This window comes from Microtus oregoni, unplaced genomic scaffold (assembly GCF_018167655.1).
Source record: "Microtus oregoni isolate MIOR12 unplaced genomic scaffold, Mior012 000002F_ref0000024, whole genome shotgun sequence".
Classification (NCBI taxonomy): Eukaryota; Metazoa; Chordata; class Mammalia; order Rodentia; family Cricetidae; genus Microtus; species Microtus oregoni.
Genome location: NW_024543061.1, coordinates 14,023,640 through 14,031,106, shown reverse-complemented (window position 1 = coordinate 14,031,106; position 7,467 = coordinate 14,023,640).

Genomic DNA, 7,467 nt, shown 5'->3' with positions numbered 1-7,467 from the left:
ACGGTTAATGAGACAGACAATGTGGAGCTTTAGAAATATTTAGGGAAAATGATCATATATCTTCATTCTTGGAGATCATGGGCTGAAGGTGTAGTTCAGCAGTAAAGCAATTGCCTAGCGTGCCTGCAGCAGTACGTTCTATTTCCAGTATCAGACAGACAGTCACACAGACGGACAGACAGACAAACATAGTCAGGAAATTCGAAGCCACCATTGTGGAACATCTGTGATGCTAACACTTGGGAGATAGAGACAAAAGGATCAGGAACTCTAGGTCTTTCTCAGCTACAGAATGAGTTCAAGGTCAGTCTAGGAATTTTTAATTCTGTCTCAAAACCAGAAGATTCTTTCCACGTGTAGGTGTTTTTTTGTTTCCTGGCTTAAAGATTCTTGGTTCCTTTTGCTTGTGTTGGGGAATGGGGTTGGTGTCTGAAATTCACTAAGAAATCAGTATTGCTTGGACTTATATCAATTAATTTAGTATTCTCTTCCTTGTCAATCACTGGCTTTGGCTCACTGTCTTACTTAGCTTTTGAAAAGCATTAGAACATCTTTCTTGAGATTTTCTCTTTTTTATAACTTGACTCTGTGTTTCTTGATTGTGAATTTGATAGATGACAGTGTCTGTTGTAAGGTTAAAGGTTAGACACGCCTGCATGTTATTGTAACCCTTGATCATCTAGCTAAAAAAATTATCACATATTTTGATCTTTGATAACCTAACCACTGAAACATTATCTCAGAATAGTTCATATCATATGCCATTTATTCATATGTATTAGGGTTCTCTAGAGGACAGATCTGATTGTGCGTGTGTGTGTGTGCGTGTCTTATATGTGTGTGTGTTCGAGTGGCTTACAGGTTGTGATCCTCCTATCCTAACAGAAAGTTCAAGAATCCAGCAGTTGTTTAGTCCATGAGTCTGGACGTCTCAGTTGGTCTTGAGAACACACCAGAATCCTGAGGAAGTAGGCTCTAATGCCACTGAGGGGATGCACTTGCCAGCGAGAGCGAGGGCCAGCAGACAAAGTCAAAGCCTCCGTTTTCGTGTCCTTTATGTAGGCTGCCAGAAGCAGGTGTGGGCCCAGAGTTAATGTGCTTCCTTCCACTTCAGATGGCCAAGAAAAATCCCCCACGGTCTGTCCAGCAGCTTTATTTGTTAATACTAGATGTAGTCAAGCTGACAACTAAGAATAGCCATCACATCTATGATTTTTAAATGTTTGGAGCTAACGTGGTAGAAGGATTGGCCCTAATCTGTGCTTCTGTTTGTTGTTGTTGTTTTTGGGACAGTTTTTCTGTGTAGCCCTGGCTGTCCTGGACCTCACTCTGTAGACCAGGCTGGCCGCAAACTCTCTGCCTGCCTCTGCCTACCAAGTGCTGTAATTAAGGGTGCATTCCAGTGCTACTTAGCTGTTGTTGTTTTTAAAACGCTATCAAGGGAAAGGTTTGCTGAGTGAAAGGGCTGGGCAAAGCGCCTAAATGAACTACACTGATGCAAGTTCCAGGACTTGCAACAGTAGAGAGACTTAGGGGCTGGTGATAATGCTCAGCTGTAAAGGCGCTTGCTGCCAAGCCTACTGCCCTGAGTTCCGTCCCCAGACTACAGGTTGCCCTATATCCTGTACATGCATACATCAAGTGATTTCTTAAATAATATTAAGTAATCCTTTTATAAGTTTGCCCTCCCCTCTTCTACTCTTTATCTTCCCTTCCTTTTTCTTATGGTGGATACCCTAGCCATATTTGTGCTAAACAATGTTAGACCTACAGTACTACATGTTTAATGCTACATGCTTCTCTTCAGATCATGTGAACCCAGTGTCTCAAGCAAAAGCCTACAATACCACCCCTTCTGTGGGAGCTGAGGGTAGAGATAAGCTCTTCTGTTCTCCTGCCTCGACCTCCCAAGTGCACCACCATGTCTAAATGGTTTTCTTTAGATTTCTCCAAAGTTAATTTCTTTCTTATTCTAAGAAAAGATGAGGAATTGATGTGGTAGGGTCTTCTGTTTGTGTTGATTTCATTGGTCAATAAAGAAACTGCCTTGGCCCACTTGATAGGCCAACCCTTAGGTGGGCAGAGTAGACAGAACAGAATGCTGGGAAGAAGGGAAGTGAGGCAGACGTGATGAAGCTCCAGCCCAAGATGGAAGTAGGCTAGACTCTTTCACAGTAAGCAACCACCTCGTGGTGCTACACACATTATTAGAAATGAGTTAATCAAGATGTGAGAATTAGCCAGTAAGAGGCTAGAGCTAATGGGCCAGGCAGTGTTTAAAAGAATGCAGTTTGTGTGTTGTTATTTAGGGGCACAAGCTAGCTGGGTGGCCGCGAGCAGGACAGCAGGAATGCAACCTGCCGCTCTTTCTACAAGGAATTTAAACCATGGCCTGTGAGAGACTGCTGCAGGAAGTTAACCCTGGTCTGTCTGTCTGTCTGTCTGTCTGTCTGTCTGTCTTGCAGGTGGAATGTGTCTCTGCTGGGCACTCCTCATTGTACAAGGACAGTGGCGCACTTGTGGCTTTCAGAGGAGTTCCGGTATATATCACACGCTCTTGCGTGCCTCTGCTGCCAACCTAGGCTTCCGTGTACTGGGGACACAGGAGGGCAAGCACAAACCCGACACACAGTGTCTGTCTGATAAGATCATAGCACCCAGAGGATGAGCATCGAATGCACTAGGGATGCCAAAGCACACCGCTGTCCCAAGGGGCTGTGTGCCTCTGTTTATAGCATTCAACAGGACATGCGTTTGTCCCACACATTAACAAACTGCAACCGCACAGTCAACGTATCCAGGAACTCCACTTTAAGAATACCTTTTGGCTGGAGGAGGTGGTGCAGGCCTGTAGGCCCGAGCATATCAGAGTCTGAGACAGGAAGACAAGAGTTCAAGGCCTGCCTGTGCAATATAGCTATGCTGTGTCTTCAACAAAAACAAGATTGAATTTAGAACTGGGGTGTAGCTCAGTGTAGAATGAGTGTTTAGTGTGCACTTGGCTCTGAGCTCACATGAGTGTGCACACGCACAGGCAGTTAGGGCTGAGGTAATCCACAGTAAAGTTGTTGTTGTGCCCACATGCGGACCTGGGTTTAATGCCTGAAACGCACGTAAAGGCTAGGCATGGGGGCTGTGCTTGCAATCCTAGTGCTGTGGGGGCAGAGGCGGGCAGATCTTGGGGCTCAATGGGCAGCTAGTCTAGCCAAAGCAGGGTGCCTCAGGGACCAGTGAGAGACCCTCTTGCAAAAAGCAAAGTGGAAGTCTCCTGAGGAACAAAACCCAAGTTCACCTCTGGCCTACGTGAGTGCACACACACACACACACACACACACACACACACACACACTCCTGTGGGTCCCTATGTCATGTCAGGATCATCTTCTGGCTCCAAGAGGACAGGGACAGTGCATACATGGTTTGTCCATCTCTCTCCAGATTTTAGGCACCCACTGGATGAGCTAGCTGAAACCTTGAACTTGGTGTTGCATAACTGTTGCAATGGCAGATTCCCTTGCCCTCTCGCCAGGGTTTTTCTTCTGGCTCACACATGTGGTCAGATCACTTGTAGGTGAGAGGGCATTGGGTGAGAGATAGGTCTATCAATGATCAAGGTGCTCGGAGACCAGGGTTGAAGGTAGGAAGGCTGTGTCCAGCCCCACCACTTTCCCTGTGTTCCACACTCCTCACTCATTTTGTTTTCTGTTCTTTTGAGACAAGGTTTTGTGTAGGCCCACCTTACCTAGAGCAGGACTACAGTCCTGTCTGCAGCACTGTCACTAGCTTGGGATTCATACCTCTTCTACATAATTACAAAGAAAAGGAGCAGCGTATCCTGAGCCTTTGTCAGGGTAGTGACAGCCTGTCTGGAAGGGTACGCGTGTTCTGAATTCTAACCATCGCCAGAGAACTTGGCTGTTATACCATGTAGAAAGATGGGCCCACAATCCACTCTCTTTTATTAATTTTAATAAGACCTGTGCTTCTGCAATAGGGCCGATGATTACACCTGGCTCGGGTAAAGACCTTCCTATTTACCCAAATCACCAGTCGTTGGAAATCTAGTTCACGGGAGAGATACTTTTGGGCACTGTGTCCTGGAGCCATACTTTCTTGTCAGGATAAATTATAATGCTTTAGGAGCAATCATTCTCCCAAAGGCTATAGTCCCCTATTTAAAGGAGAAGAGAATCTCCTGGGTTGAAAATGTTTCTTCTGCTAGTTTAGAGCACCTCTCAAATATTTTACATTGTATCAAAATCTAAAATTCTTTAACCTATGCATTAACTCCCAACGTTTACAAGTGTGTTAAACTTTTCTGAGCAGCTGACAAGTCAATATCATATTCTCAGCATTGTCGGCCAATACCAACTTTTCCAAATCTCTTTAGGTCAGTACCATCATTCTCAGCATCATTGGTCAATACCAACTTTTCTCAGCATCTTATTTGCAGTTACAAATATCAGGTCAATACTGGTAAGAGTACAATGACATTGCTGTTATCAAATACCAGTTTCAGTCTCTGAGCAGCTCTTACATCCTTAGGCTGCCTCTTTTTTTAACTGAAGCAGGCTTCAGTCATTTCTTATTTTGAGTCTTTTTTTTCCCTGAGGAGAAAGCTTAGGTCTTAGTTCTCAGGGCCAATATTTAACCAAAATGAGATACTAAAACAGTCAAATGTGCAGTCCCTAATCAGGCATTCCTTGCTGTGGGAGCTAGGGAAGTCAGATCACAGGTCCCTAATCAGGCATTCCTTGCTGTGGGAGCTAGGGAAGTCAGATCACAGGTCCCTAATCAGGCATTCCTTGCTGTGGGAGCTAGGGAAGTCAGATCACAGGTTCCTCTAATCAGGCATTCCTTGCTGTGGGAGCTAGGGAAGTCAGATCACAGGTCCCTAATCAGGCGTTCCTTGCTGTGGGAGCTAGGGAAGTCAGATCACAGGTCCCTAATCAGGCATTCCTTGCTGTGGGAGCTAGGGAAGTCAGATCACAGGTCCCTAATCAGGCATTCCTTGCTGTGGGAGCTAGGGAAGTCAGATCACAGGTTCCTCTAATCAGGCATTCCTTGCTGTGGGAGCTAGGGAAGTCAGATCACAGGTCCCTAATCAGGCATTCCTTGCTGTGGGAGCTAGGGAAGCCAGATCACAGGTCCCTAATCAGACATTCCTTGCTGTGGGAGCTAGGGAAGTCAGATCACAGGTTCCTCTAATCAGGCATTCCTTGCTGTGGGAGCTAGGGAAGTCAGATCACAGGTTCCTCTAATCAGGCATTCCTTGCTGTGGGAGCTAGGGAAGTCAGATCACAGGTCCCTAATCAGGCATTCCTTGCTGTGGGAGCTAGGGAAGTCAGATCACAGGTCCCTAATCAGGCATTCCTTGCTGTGGGAGCTATGGAAGTCAGATCACAGGTCCCTAATCAGGCATTCCTTGCTGTGGGAGCTAGGGAAGTCAGATCACAGGGTTCTCCTGGGTCTCCTCTTATTTTGGTTCTCCTGTTGGGCCATTATCAGCTATGATGTCATCAGGTCAGGTATTCTTCTGCTGAATGCCTCGACCCATTGCTCTGGAAGCCATCTCACTTTATCTTCATCCTGGGAAAAAAACACAGACATGGCCTCGACCCCAAATTAATATGGGGTCTGGCCCTCTCCATATTCCAGTGCAAGGGTCTCTCCACCTTGTTTTAGCAAAGATGGTCTTTGTACTATTATGCCACAATCTGTTCGCTGCTGCTCACTTATGGATCCATATTTAGAAAATTTAGTGTAAACAGTGCATTTACACTAAATTTAAGATTTAAGACATTATATTGCATCTGAGGATACTACTCTCCTGCTTTTATCTTTTGGAGTTGGGTTTTCAAGGAGCTATGCACACGTTCCACAATTCCTTGCCCTTGAGGATTATAAGTAACACCAGTCTTATGTACAATATTCCATTGGGTCCAAAATCTTTGAAATGCTCTGTTAACATATCCAGACCCATTGTCCATCTTTATTACCTTTGGGGTTCCCATGCATGAAAAGCATTTCAAGCAATGAGTTATTACATGTTGTCAGCTTCCCCAGTTTGGGCAGTGGTCATCATGAATCCTGAATATGTATCGATTGTCACATGCACATATTTCAAGTTTCAAATTCGGTAACATAAGTTACATCCATTTCCCATATATGATTAAGAAGCAGTCCTGGGGGATTTACCCCCAAACGAGGCATGGGTAGATATTGTGGGCATCTCTCACATTGCTTAACAATTTGGCGAGCAGCTTCCCTGGTCAATTTAAATTGCTTTGTTAAACTTAAACTGTTTTGATGGTTCAAATCATGCAACTGCTGGGCAAGTTCAATCTGAGATAGAGCAATTATTTTTGTAAATTAGTCAGCTAAAGCATTACCTTCAGCTAATGGACCAGGAAGATTTGAATGTACTCTGATATGTCCCACAAAACATGGTAATTTTCTATGTTTCTAATGAATCTGCTGAAACAATATCTTAACTTGTTTATTGCTAGTCCCTTTATAAGGGACTGTTTCCAATATTTGAAAAGCATTATAAATATACCAGCTGTCAGTCTATAGATTAAAAGCGTCATTTGCAAAATTTTTAAACATTAAAGCTACAGCTTGCAGCTCAACTATTTGAGCTGAAGCTGTTTTTTTCTGTACCATGTGTCCTCTGCCATTGACTACATAAGCAGCCTTCCCATTAGATGAGCCATCAGTGAAAATTAACAAAGCATCCTTTATGGGATCTTTTGCCACCATTTTAGGAAATGAATGAATGCAGTTGTGTAAACTGCAGTCAGCTGGGAAAAGATTATCAATCTGACCTTGAAAATGAGCAAATGCAATTGCCCAACAATCCTTATTTTGGAATAACAATTCAATTTGCTGCTTAGTGTAAGGAACATTGATCACAGCTGGTTCCTTGCCAAAATATATCCTAGATTCTATCCTGCTCTTCTGTGCTAAGCATGCTATTGCTTCAAAATAAGGATTTAATACTTTAATTGGTGATACAGGAAGGTGCAGCCACAGAAGTGGTCCATTTTGCCATACAACTGCTGTAGGAGCTAGTCTTGTAGGTGAAATACATGCATGCCATGTATTTCATGTATTTGGCTGTAATCAGTATAACATACCTGTTGTTTCCATATATCCTGCTCTATCTGTGAGAGAATCTGTCTGGCAGCTTCTGAAAACTGCCTGCTGGAATTTGGATCACTATCTCCTTTAAGGATTTCCCTTAGAGGCTTGAGGTTTCCTATAGGAAAACTTAGAGAAGGCCTCAGTCATTGTATATTTCCTAACAACCTTTGAAAGTCATTATGAGTTTTTAAAGCATCCTTCCTAATTTTATCTTCTGAGGCTTAATTTCTTTAGGGTATAACATCTGACCTAAATATTGAAAATGTGGGTGCATCTATACTTTCTCAGGAGCAATAATTAGTCCTGCATGACTTAGGCTTT